This window comes from Nannospalax galili, unplaced genomic scaffold, assembly GCF_000622305.1.
Source record: "Nannospalax galili isolate Female #2095 unplaced genomic scaffold, S.galili_v1.0 scaffold368, whole genome shotgun sequence".
Lineage (NCBI taxonomy): Eukaryota > Metazoa > Chordata > Mammalia > Rodentia > Spalacidae > Nannospalax > Nannospalax galili.
In genome coordinates this window covers 2556793-2569347 of record NW_008359963.1, presented here as the reverse complement: position 1 = coordinate 2569347, position 12555 = coordinate 2556793, and the positions used below count along the sequence as shown (strand labels likewise).

At 38.8% G+C, this 12555-nt stretch overlaps 1 protein-coding gene and 1 pseudogene across 9 annotated transcripts in view; one reads left to right on the top strand and one right to left on the bottom strand.

The window, feature by feature from the left end:
• Positions 1-12555, top strand: part of Disp1 (dispatched RND transporter family member 1) — a 214822-nt gene that overhangs the window by 101982 nt on the left and 100285 nt on the right. For 3 of the 9 annotated variants that reach the window (XM_029559001.1, XM_029558999.1, XM_017795769.2), the window contains one exon: positions 11424-11586. The exons of 5 other annotated variants lie outside the window; for them this stretch is intronic. The gene's annotated coding sequence lies outside the window, so the exon portion shown is untranslated. Of the gene's footprint in view, positions 1-5466; positions 5598-11423; positions 11587-12555 lie in introns of those variants that run through there. One more of the 9 variants, XM_029558997.1, reaches the window with a different exon arrangement.
• LOC103726271 lies at positions 5217-5577 on the bottom strand (annotated as a pseudogene).

Sequence of the window (12555 nt, the reverse complement as noted above, 5' to 3'; positions counted from 1 at the left end):
CCCTTTCCCCACATCCTCTCCAACATTTGGTATCATTTGTTCTGTTGATCTTAGCCAGTCTGACTGGAGTAAGATGAAATCTTAAAGTGGTTTTAATTTGCATTTCCCTAATTCTTAGTGATGTTGAACATCTTTTAAGATGTTTCATAGCCATCTTTACTTCTTCTCTTGAGAACTCTCTGTTAAGCGCCATAGCCCATCTCTTAACTGGGTTGCTTTTTGTCTTGGTTTTCTGTTTTTTGAGTTTGTTATATATTCTGGTTATTAAACCTCTGTTGGATGCGTCACTGCTGAAGTTTTATTATATATTATATATTATTATTTATATTTTATATTAGTATGTATATGTTATGTTAGTAGTAGGCTATTGAGTCCTTTCAGTGTATAAGGAGTGGTGTGGCTGGTCCATATGATAGATCTATTTTTATTCTATTAATTTTTAAAAATTTATTTTTATTTAATGTATATTAATGTTTTGCGTGCATGTATAAGTGTGCCACCATGGAGCCCAGAAGAGGGCATTGGATCCCCTGGAACTGGAGTTACAGAAGGTTGTTAGCCACCATGTGGGCACTGGGAACTGAACCCAGATCATCTGCAAGAGCAGTCAGTGCTCTTAAGTGTTGAGCCATGTCATCTCTCTGGCCCCATTTTTAGGTTTTTTTTTGTGTGTGTGTGAATTCTCTATACTGATTTCCGTAGTTACTGTACCAGTTTGCAATCCCACCATCAGTGAATGAGAGTTCCCTTTACCCCATGTGCTCGCCAGCATTTGGTGAGGTCATTTATTCTCTTGATCCTAGCCATTCTGACTGGGGTAAGATGAAATCTCCAGGTAGCTTTAATTTGCATTTCCCTAATGACTAAGGACATTAAACACTTTTGAAGGTATTTCATAGCCACTTTTATTTCTTCTTTTGAGAACTCTGTTCAGATCCATAGCCCATTTCTTAATTCAGTCATTTATTTTCTTGAGTCTTTGTTTTTCAGTTCTTTGTATGTGCATTCTGGATGTTCCTTTATCCGGTGTGTCACTGGCCAACATTCTCTTCACTCTGTGCTTCCTCCTCACTCAGTTGTTTCCTTTTCGCACAGAGCTTTGTAGTTTAAGGTGGTCCTATTTGTCAATTGTTGGCCTTAATTCCTGAGCAAATAGAGTCCGATTTAGAAAGTCTTTTTCCTCTACCTGTATCTTGTAAGGTACTGCCTATGTTTTCTTCTGAGAGTTTCAGATGTTCGGGTTTCTTGAAGGCTTCGATCTGTTTGGGATTGATGTTTGTGCAGGGTGATAGATACAAGTCTAATTTCATATTTTTTACACATGGACATATCCAGTTTTCCCAGAACCACTTGTTGAAGATGCTGTCTGTCTTCCAGTTTGTATTTTTGGCATCTTTTGTCAAATATCAGATGGATGTAATTGTGTGCACTTGTGCTTGGACCGTCTGTTTGGTTCTGTGCATGTCTGCTTCTATGTTACTACCACGCTTTCTTTTATTTCTGTAAAGAATCTATGGGGATTTTGATTGGGATTGCCTTGAGTTATGTAAATTGCTTTTGGTAGGATGGTCATTTTCGTAATATTGATTTTTCCCAATCCATGCGTTTGGGGATCTTTCCATTTTCCAGTGTCTTCCTCAATCTTTTCAGTGATTTCAGATGTTTATTGTGGAAGTCTCTCGTGTCTCTCTCATCCATGAGAGAGGTTAGGTTAGGTTTATTCTTAGGGTTGTTCTTTTTTTCGGTTATTGTGAATCCAGGGAGTATTTCCATGGTGTCTTTCTCAGCCTGCTTGTTACTGGTATATAAAAAGGCTACTGATTTTTGTGAATTGATTTTGTGTCCTACCACTTTCCTAAACATGTTGAACCTTTCTAGAAGTTTACTGGTGGAATTCTGGGGATCTCTTATGTATAACATCATCTCATCTGCAAATAGGAATAATTTGATTTTTTCTTTTCCTATTGGTTAATTTTATTCCCTTGTCCCTTTTTTGGGGGGTGGGGGGGTCTTTTTGAGACAGGGTCTCCTGTAGCCCCAGCTGGCCTGGAATTCACTATGTAGACCAGGCTGGCCTCGAACTTACAGAGCTCTGCCTGCCTCTGCTTCCCAAGTGCTGGGATTAAAGGCATGCACCATCACACCCAGCCTTATTCTCTTGTCTGTGACTCTTCCTAGGGCTTTAGACACTACTGAAAAGGAGCAGAGATGGTGGATAGCCTTGTCCTGTTCCTGATTATGATGGGAGTGCTTAGAGTTTTCCTCCATTTAGAGTGATGTTAGCTGTGTATTTGTCATATACAGCCTTCATTATGTTGAGGTGTGTTCCTTCCAGTCCTATTCTCTCTAGGATTTTTTTTATTTTTTTTGGTCTTTTTGAGGCAGGGTTTCCTTGTAGCCCTAGCTGGCCTGGAACTCACTATGTAGACCAGGCTGGCCTCAAACTCACAGAGGTCTACCTACCCCTGCCCTTCCAAGTGCTAGGATTAAAGGTATGTGCCACCATACCTGGCTCTCTCTAGGATTTTTATCATGAGGGTGTGTTAGATTTTGTCAAGTGTCTTTTCTGCATCTGTTGAGATGTTTGTGAGTTTTGTTTTTAAGTCTGTTTGTATAATTTATTACATTTATTGACTTAGGTATGTTGAAACCATTCTTGCACATCTGTGACATAGAGCTGACTTCATGGTAGATGATCTTTTTCTTTTTTATATATGCCTTTATACAGTTCGCAAGTATTCTGTGGAGAAATTGGAGGAATTTTATGAACTGTGTTCATGAGGGATATTGACATGTAGCTTTCTTTTTTTCTTTTTTTTTTTGTTGTGCCTTTACCTGATTTTGGTATTTGAGTAATACTGGCTTTGTAAAAGGAGTTTGAAAGTGCTTTCTCTGTTTCTATATTTTTGAATAATTTTAGTATGTGTGGTAGAATTCTGCCATGAATCCATCTGGACCTGGGCTTTTTTCAGTCAGAAAGCTTTGTATTACCATTTCTATCTCCTTGTTTATTGTGCGTCTGTTTAAGTTGTTGATCTCTTCTTGATTTAACTTTGGTGGTCCAGTTGAATCTAGAAATTTGTGTGTTTCCTTCAGGTTTTCTTTTTTTAATATTTTTTATTTTTATTTTATGTGTATGCATGTATTGCCTGCATGTAAGTGCACCCGTGTCGTGTAATGCCCACGGAGGTCAGAAGAGGCTGTCAGATCCCCTGGAGTTACGGACAGTTTGAGCTACCATGTCGGTGCTGGGATTTGAACCTGGGTCTTCTGCAAGAACAACCAGTATTCTTAACCACTGAGCCATCTCTCCAGCCCCCATCCTTCAGGTTTTCTAACTTAATAGAGTAGGTTTTTAAAAGTAGCCCCTTAAAATGTTCTGAATTTCTTTGGTATCTGTTGTGATGTTTTCCTGTTCATTTCTGATTCTGTTAATTTGGATCTCTTTTTTTCTTTCTTTTGGTTATTTGGGGTAAAGGTCTGTTGATCTTGTGTCTTATCAAAGAACCAACTATTAGATTCATGAACTCTTTGTATTGTTTTCTTTATTTCTGTTTAGTTTTATTATTTCTTCCTCTCTACTGGATTTGAGTTTGTTTGTCCTTATTTTTCCAGATTCTTGGGTTGAAATGTTGAGTCATTTATTTACCCTCTTTCTGATTTAAAAATTGTTATTTATTTATTTTTATTTTATGTATATGAGTATTTTTCCTGTATGTATGTGATGCCCACAGAGGTGAGAAGACAGTGTTGGATCCCCTGGAACTAGAGTTACAGACAATTGTGAGCTGCCATGTTGGTTCTGGGAACTGAATGTGGTTTCTCTGTAAGGGCAGCCAGTGCTCTTAACTGTTGAATCATCTCTCTGGCCCCCTCTTTCTGTTTTATTCTATTGTTGTTGGGTTTTTTGTTTTTTTGGGTGTGGGTGTGTGTGTGTTTTGGCTTTTTATAGACAGGGTTTCCCTGTAGCCCCTGCTGGTCTGAAACTTGCTATGTAGACCAGGCTGGCCTCAATCTCACAGTGACTCTGGAGTGCTGGGGTTAAAGGTATGTGCCATCATGCCTAGCCTCTTTCTTATTTTTTTTTTTTTTTAATGTAGGAGCTTAGAGCTAGAAATTTCCCTCCTATGAAATTTTTCTCATGTATCTCAGAATTTTCATTGTGTTGTATTTTCATCTTCATTTAATTCCAGGAATTTAAAAGTTTCTTTCTTAGTTTCTTCTTTGACTCACTCATCATTCAGGAGTTACTGTTTAATCTCTATGAGTTTGTGTAATTACTAGAGATACTTTTGCTGCTGATTTTAAGCTTTATTGCATTGTGGTTAGATAAGATACATGAAATTATTTCAATTTTTCTATCTTTGTTAAGATTTGTTTTGTGTCTCAGTTTGTGACCCATTTTAGAGAAACTTCCATGAGCTGCTGTGCAGAATGTTCATTCTTTGGTGTTCGGATGGACTATTCTGTAGCTTTGTTAGGTACATTCAATGTATGATGTCATTTAGTTCCCATGTTTCTCTATTTTTTTTAATCAGATGTCCCATCTATTGGAGCAAGTGTTGGGGTATTGACATCACCTGCTATTACTGAGTTGGGGTTACTCTGTGCATTGAAGTCCAGGAGAACTCTTTTTATAGAATTAGATGCACCACAGTTTGTGCATGTATGTTTAGGATTGTAGTGTCTTCATTAATTGTTCTCTTGATCAGAATTATTAATTTTAATTTGAAGTGTATTTTGTCAGATATTAGGATAGCAATGTCTGCTTGTTTCTTGATCCTATTTGCTTGGAATATTTTTTCTATCCTTTCACTTTAAGGTGGTGCCTATCCTTGAAGGCAAGATGAGTTTTTTTTTTTAAAAAAAATAATTTTTTATTGAATTGTTATGATTTTCATACAATATAATTTGATAGTATTTCAATCCCCTCCCCCCTCCTCACTTCCCCTTACTGCCCACAGCCCAATTTAATGTATTATATATATAAATAGAGCCTATAGAGTCTTAATTTGTGTCCTGAAATGTCCTTCAGTGTGAGTCCATACACTGGAGCCAGTTTAATCTACCAAGAATCTTATCAGTGAAAGATACTGTCTCTTTCCTTCCCATTGACCATCGGTTGCCAAAAGGATAAAATGAGTTTCTTCCCCCCCACAACTTATCAGACCAAAAGGTCCAGGTTTTTTTTTTTTAATTGAGCATATTAACCAGGTTTAATCAAAAAGACCAAAGCCCATGTCATCATCAGACTTTTCCAATTCTTTCTTTGCTTCTACTTTGTTCTCCTCAGCTGGGGCAGCGGCAGCAGAGGGGGCAGGACCACCTGCTGGAGCGATATCGGCGGGGGAACAGGTCCACCAGCACCTGCATTGCAGATGAGCCTCCCAGTGTGGACATTGACCAGGGCCTTTGCAAACAAGCCAGGCCGGAAAGGTTCAACAGTGACACCAGCTGCTTTAATGAGAGATTGATCTTATCCTCCATCATGGTGAACTCGTTGTCCTCGTGCAGGATGAGGGTGGAGTAGATACAGGCAAGCTCAGATGAGGAGGCCATGCTTCGGACTGCCAACGTGGCAGTAGTCTCCAGATGAAGTAAGGCCCTCACCCCAACATGGCCTTAGCTTTTTCAGAAGGACCGAGTACCTTGGCAATAGCTAAGGAAAGCTAAAATGAGTTTCTTATATGCTACAAAAAAAATGGATTTTCCTTCTTTCTCTCTCTCCCTCCCTCTCTCCCCCTCTCCCCCTCCCTCCCAAATTTATTTTTTTTCATCTTTTTGAGACAGGGTCTCCTTGTAGCCCCAGCTGCCTGGAACTCACTGTGTAGACCTGGCTGGCCTTGAACTCACAAAGATCCACCTGCCTCTGCCTCCTGAGTGCTGGGATTAAAGGCCTGTGCCACCACAGCTGGCTGGATTTTATTTCTTAATCTGTTTAATTAGCCTGTTTAATTAATTGATCGAGGAGGTGAGCCCATTAAAGTTTAAAGTTATTATTGAAAGATATGTGTTGATTACTGTCATTTTATTTTGTTTATGATCATATTCCTATTGTGTTCCAATTAAGTACAGCTTCGTTTTTTTTTTTTTTTTTCTCTCTGTAGCCTCTTGGCTATATTCATTCCTTGCTTCAGTGTAATATTACTTTCAGTATTCTCTGTAGGACTTATTTTCTGGACATAAATTATTTCATTCTGTTTCTATCATGGAAAGCTTTTTTTTTTCCTCCTTGAACTGTGACAGATAGTTGTGCTGGGTAAAGTAGTTTCAGTCTTTTAGAACTTGGAGTACATTGCTCCAGGCTCTTCTGGCATTTAAAGTTTCACTTAAAAAGTGAGGTGCTGCTCTGATGGGTTTTCCTTTGTATGACTTGATTTTCTTTTCAATGACTTGATTTTTCTCTTGCAGCTTTCATTACACCCTTTCTTCTGTACATCTAGTGTTTTACGGTGATACGCCATGATCCACTATTTCTGTTCTGTGTATTTGGTGTTCTTGTATGCTTCCTATATCTATATGGGTATATGTGGTGGTTTGAATGAGAAGTATCCAGCATAGGCTCAAGTATTTGAGCACTTGTTTAGTTGGTGGTTCTGTTTGGGGAGGGTCCTGGAAACTTGAGGAGGTGTGGCCTGGCTGGAGGAAGCTTGTCACTGCGGTGGGCTGTGAGCATTCATGGATCATTCCCACTTCCAGATGATCTTTCTGCTTCCTGCATGTGACTGAAGAGGTGAAGCCTCTGCTTTCTGCTCCAGCTGTCTCCTGCTATTCCTCCCCACTGTGATGAGCTCATTCCTCTGGAATCATAAGCCCCCCAAAACTTTTCCTTCTATAAGTTCCCTGCTCATGCTGTTTTATCACAGCAACAGAAAAGTAATTAATGCTTAAGTTGGCACCAGAACCTGATCATGGTTTTTTTCTTTTATTTTCTTTCTTCTTTTTTTCTTTTTGGTTTTGTTTGTTTGTTTTCCAAGAAGTGTAACATCTGTAATTTATTACAGAATCTTATATTTTAAAAAAAATTGTTTTTATTGAATTTTTGTGTATTTCATGCAGAACATCTTAAACAATCTTAATCATCTTTATACCCCCATCCCCACTGGCACCCTCCCATAACCCCTCCCCCCGCCCCACTGGAGCCCATGTATTATGTCTTCCCTGTTAAGGGCCACTGTGTCTGGTCAGCATCCCTAGACATTTCACCATGAAAATCCATCCACTGAGGTCTAGTCAGCCTATCTAGAGTCCCTTGTTTTAGTAAGATCAGCTTTTCTTTACCTAGCAGCAATCAGTTGCTAGTATTTCTTCAGATAAGATTGTTTTCGGGTTTTTTTTTGAGGAATGTGGAAGACTTTGGAAATTTGAAGTTGGAAAGAGGTTGAATACTGTAAGCAGGGCTTAATGGGCCATTCTAGTAGGAGCTTGTAAAGAAAGTAGCGCTAAGAGCAGTGTAGTTCTAGAAGGACTTAAAAACAGCAACATGGGCTAGAGGTCACTCCTGTGATAGCTTGGTAAAGGATTTGGCTGCTTTCTGCCTGAGACCTAAGAACGTGCCTGAGGTTAAATTTAAAAGTAATGGATTAATATCTTTGGTGGAGGAAATTTTAAGGCAGTCTAATATTGAATCTGTGGTTTTGTTATTTTATCCAGGTGTATAATGGGGTAGAAATGGGGTAGAAATGGGGTAGAAAGAATTATACAGTGTACAGTTTAGAAAGAAAGAGCTCTAGGGAGCTTAATGTCATGGGGTGTCCTCAAAGAGAGGCTCTAATTGTTAAGGAGATTAGAACCATCAAGTTGAGGCCTTCTGATTTGCGCTTAAACAGTAGAAAGACTGGCCTCCAGCTCATGAAAGGAAAAGGGCTAAAGAATTTTCTGCTCCTAGCAAGCAACAATATCCAAAACCTGGGGCTTTTGTTGCCAAGATAGCCATAGTCCATCCCAAGCTGGCAGCAGAACTTGGCAGTGGTGACTACATGGTACTGGCTTTAGACCCATGAAAGAAGCAAGAGTGGAGACCTCAAGATGTTGGGAAGCCAGAGCTGGAAGACATCAGCCAAGGAGTGCTGTATATAGGGAGTGGAACCAGAGGTGTGGGGGAGGGTCGGGGAGAGGAGAGAGATTTCCAGCTTGTGATGCTATCTGAGCCCTGTGGAACTAAATTCCAGATGTCTTTCATGGAGCTACAGGATTTGATATTTGCCTTGCTGGTTTTTGGTCTTGCTTTGGTCCCATATTTCCTCACTGTGCCCCCATTTCTCCCTTTTGGCATAGGAATATATATTCTGTACCATTGTGTGTTGGAAGTTATATAATTTGGCTTTTCATTTTTACAGAGTTACAGTTAAGACACTGTGCCCCCATTTCTCCTTTTTGGCATAGGAATATACTGTACCATTGTGTGTTGGAAGTTATATAATTTGGTTTTTCATTTTTACAGAGTTACAGTTAAGAAATTGTTAAAGACCATAGGGACTTTTTGAAGTTGTACTAAATGAATTTTGGCCAGGACCCTATGGGGGCTAAGGAGTGGAACATGGTGGTTTGAATGAGAAGAGTTTCCCATAGGCTCAAGTATTTGAACACTTGGTTAGTTGGTGACACTGTTTGGGAGGTCATGGAACCTTTAGGAGGTATGGGATAGCAAGAGGGAACATGTCACTTGGGGGTGGGCTTTGAGAGAATTTGGAATGTATGTTTACTATAACAAATGCTTAAGTATTGATTCTTCCCCTTTTCAATTAGTAGGAAAACAGAAAGCTACAAGCTGTTTTTAAAAAGCTCATATTGTTTAAGTTGGCTTTGTGGTCACTGTTTAGAAACTTCAGATGTAGTATACTGTAATTTATATTAAGAAAACTTAAAAGGTACTAGATATTTGGCATTCACTTCCAAATATACCAAAGATTAGTTCTGTAAATCTTTGATTTATCAGCTACTCAGGCTCTGAGACATTTGCTCAAATGCTAGGAAAGAGATCTACTCCTGTGTGCTTAAAGGCTTATGTTTGGGCATAGCCTCAGAAAGAAACCGTAGCGTGAACTTGTGCCTAAATACACTTTAATTCTCCTTGTCTGCTTCAGTGTATGTGTGGCATTCATACTCAGATCAAAATAAAACCTAGCTTTTAAGTTGTGTACCCCTAGAATCCAACCCTTTTTATGGAAAAGGAGTCTCCTTGTTCATTTCTCTAGTCAGGAAGGATGGAGCCAATAGTTGTTGGAAAACAGCTGAAAAGTAGTCTCATTTCTACAGTGTAAGGTTTATAAATCTTAAAAGATTATTTTAAGAGAAACAGAGGAGGGAGGGAGAAGGTATTTGAGGACTTGCCATTGTGAGGTTTTAATTCTTCTTTATATTTTCAAAATTAAAAAGTGATGTCCAAGTTTGATATTTGAATTCCTTGGTCATAAAAAATAGGCTTGTACAAGATCCCCAAGCTTCTGCTCTTCAGCAGTCATTTGGTCTGGTATAGCATGAAAAGTCATTACTAAGTCATTTTTTCAGAAATGAACCACAGATGCTGTTTATGTATTAACACACGTGTTGACTCTTTGAATTTCATTGAATGCATTAGCATTCATGATGTTCAAGAGTGACTAAAAGGCATGGGGCATGGTGGCACATGCCTTTAATTCCAGTACAGAGGCAGGCAGATCTCTGTGAGTTCAAAGCTAGCCTGGTCTACATAGTAAGTTCCAGGCCAGCCGGGGCTACAGGGAGCCCCAGTCTTCAAAAAAGACCAAAAAATAAAGAATGGCTAAAACATAATTCCGGAAACATTTCCTGTTAATATGATACTTTATATAAAACCTAGAAAGAATCATTCATCTTGAGCTTTTTCAGAGACCTCTTTTGTAACCAATAAAGTGATTTCTATCCACTTAAGTATATTATTTGAATATTTTACTTTTTTAAATCATACATTGTCACTAGAAAAATGTAAAATTTCATACTGCATACTTGCTGGGAAATGCAAATCAAATAACTTTAAACTGATCTGACTTTTTCGATGGAAATTTTATTGCTGCTCTATTGCAAATAAAAATACTTATCCTACTTTCATTTTAAAGGAAAATGGAATATAAAAACAAATAAGATGAATCATGATGTAGTAATCATTTGCTCAGGTTAACATTTTATTTTACAAATAGTTAAATAATTTTAAAACTATTTCTTTAAATTTGAGTTCTAAACCAGAGTAGACTTAAGTGTACATTAGTAATGCTTGGAATGGAAAATACACACCTGTAGTAGGGGAGTGTGTCATAGTAAATATGTTTATACAGCTGTGTAGTAATGGTAGTTATTACAGGATACATTACAGAATCATATAATGAGCCTCATTTCCAAACGATCATTAACTCTGTCTTGGAAAAGCTAATTAAAGAATAACTTCAAATGCAGCCTGTATAAAGTACAGCGTCACTGCGGCTATCCTCTTACCTGAATGCATAAGTTTGATCATAAGTATATGTTGGCTAATTTCTGAGAATTTCAGGCTTTTTGTTAAGAATACTTCTTATTTATAATTTATGCTTTCATTGCATTTAATATCTGCTCTTTTAGCACCAAACTGAGCTTCCATTAAACTTTATTGCAGCTATATGGACTCTTTTGTTATGTTTTAATAAAATTATAAATTAATTTGGTCTGTGTGAAAGCTTCCTTTTTCATTAATAAATTTTATTTAATCCATGTGCTTATTAGTTTTGGATAATTTGTATGACTTCATTCAAACTTGTGCTAAAATAAGAATAAATATTATTTTAAAGCTAAGCATTAGTAAAAATGCAAATTTAAAATGTACCCAGGACTTTGAAAACTTAAAAAAAAAAGTAATTCAAAAGAGTGAATGAAATGTTACCATTAACTCTGTGTTGCTGTTGTATAATCTAAAACTGTTTACCTGAAAGGCTTAACAGATTGTGATAGTTTCATCTTTTTATTTAATTTTGGAGCACTTGCTGTGCACCATACATGCTCCAGAAATACCAAGACAAAATGTTTATTTCTTGCCCTCAAATTTTACCTTCTTTCCACTTGAAGAGAATATTAAGCATCAACTTGTAGTTACCAGCAATTACCTTTTTAATAGAAATTTATTATCTTTATTTTATCTGTATGAGTGTATTGCCTGCATGTATGTGACTGCACCCATGTCGTGCATTGCCGCAGAGGTCAGAAGAGGGCTTCGGAGTCCCCTGGAACTGGAGTTAAGGACAGTTTGTAGCTGTAATGTGGGTGCTGGGAATCAAACCCGAGTCCTCTGCAAGAGCAGTCAGTGCTCTTAATCGCTGAGCCATTTCTCGAGCCCCAGCAATTACTTTTTTAAAAAACTTGCAAAGTAAGAGGAAGATGCTGCAGATCTATTCAATATATAAATAGTGACATCTTTGTTGTACCTTAACTCTTTACAGCATTCTAGAATGGATCCTGTCTGAAGCTGGCCAAGGAGGGAATGTAGTAGATTCACTACATATCTATTTCCACTCTTGGAAAATCGCAGACCTACAACTTCAAGCATGTGCACCACACCCAGCACTTTTACCTGGTTTCTAAGTGTTGACCCTGGATCCGCTGGTGAGCAGCACTTTGTGGGCTGAGCTGTCTCCCTAGTCCTGTGATCCATTATTTTGTACAGTTAATATATGCTCATGATAAAATATTTTAAACTTTAAGGAGATGGGAAAATGCTAATTACCTTGATTTAATCTTTATATATTATTTTCATGTGTTAAAGTATCATGTCGTATTTCATAAATATGTATATTAATTAAAAATTAGAAACTAAGAAAGTGCCTTCTAGCAGGACATTGAAATTACATTTGTAGTGGAAGTAAAGAACTGTGAAACCCTCTCTCCTACCTTCAGGCCTCTCTCCGGGGTAAGTCGATCTTGCCCTCAGCGCCTTGACTCCCCCAGCTTCATCCACCCTCCCATCTCCCCGGCCTGTCTCTCCTCCTAACCTGGGTCCTGTCCCATACCTTGTCTTGGCGCCCCAGACACCTGGGGAACCAAAACTGCTTCCTGATCCTTTGCATCCAGACCAACCCAGTTCCTTCTAGGGTCCCCAGGAGCACTCTGAGCCTGGCCCCGCCCTCACCTCCCTCTACTTCCCTGGGCCTGCACCACCCACCAGCCTCTTTCCTGGAGGCCAGGGCTGACCTTTTCTCTTCCTGATACTTTGCATCCAGACCAACCCAGCTCTTCAGTGCAGTCCCCAGGAGCCCTTGGGGCTGCTTCCTGCCCCCATCTGTCTTTGCATCTCTGGCACAGCCAACAGCTGCCCTAGACCAGCATGTTTCCTGGGCCTGGCTCCCAGGCTAGTCCAACTCCCAAATTCCTGAGGCCAAAATCTTAACTGGAGGGATCCAGACCTTAGGAGAAAGCCTGAGAGCATCTGATCCTCATCTGACTTGGGCCTCTTTGGGAACTCCTGAAGACAAAAGCAATCTGGGCACTCCAATATAAAATCAAAAGAGAGAACTGGAAGCTTAGACAAATCAGCTTTTCATGACCAAAAAGTAAACCACAAAGGCACATAAAGTG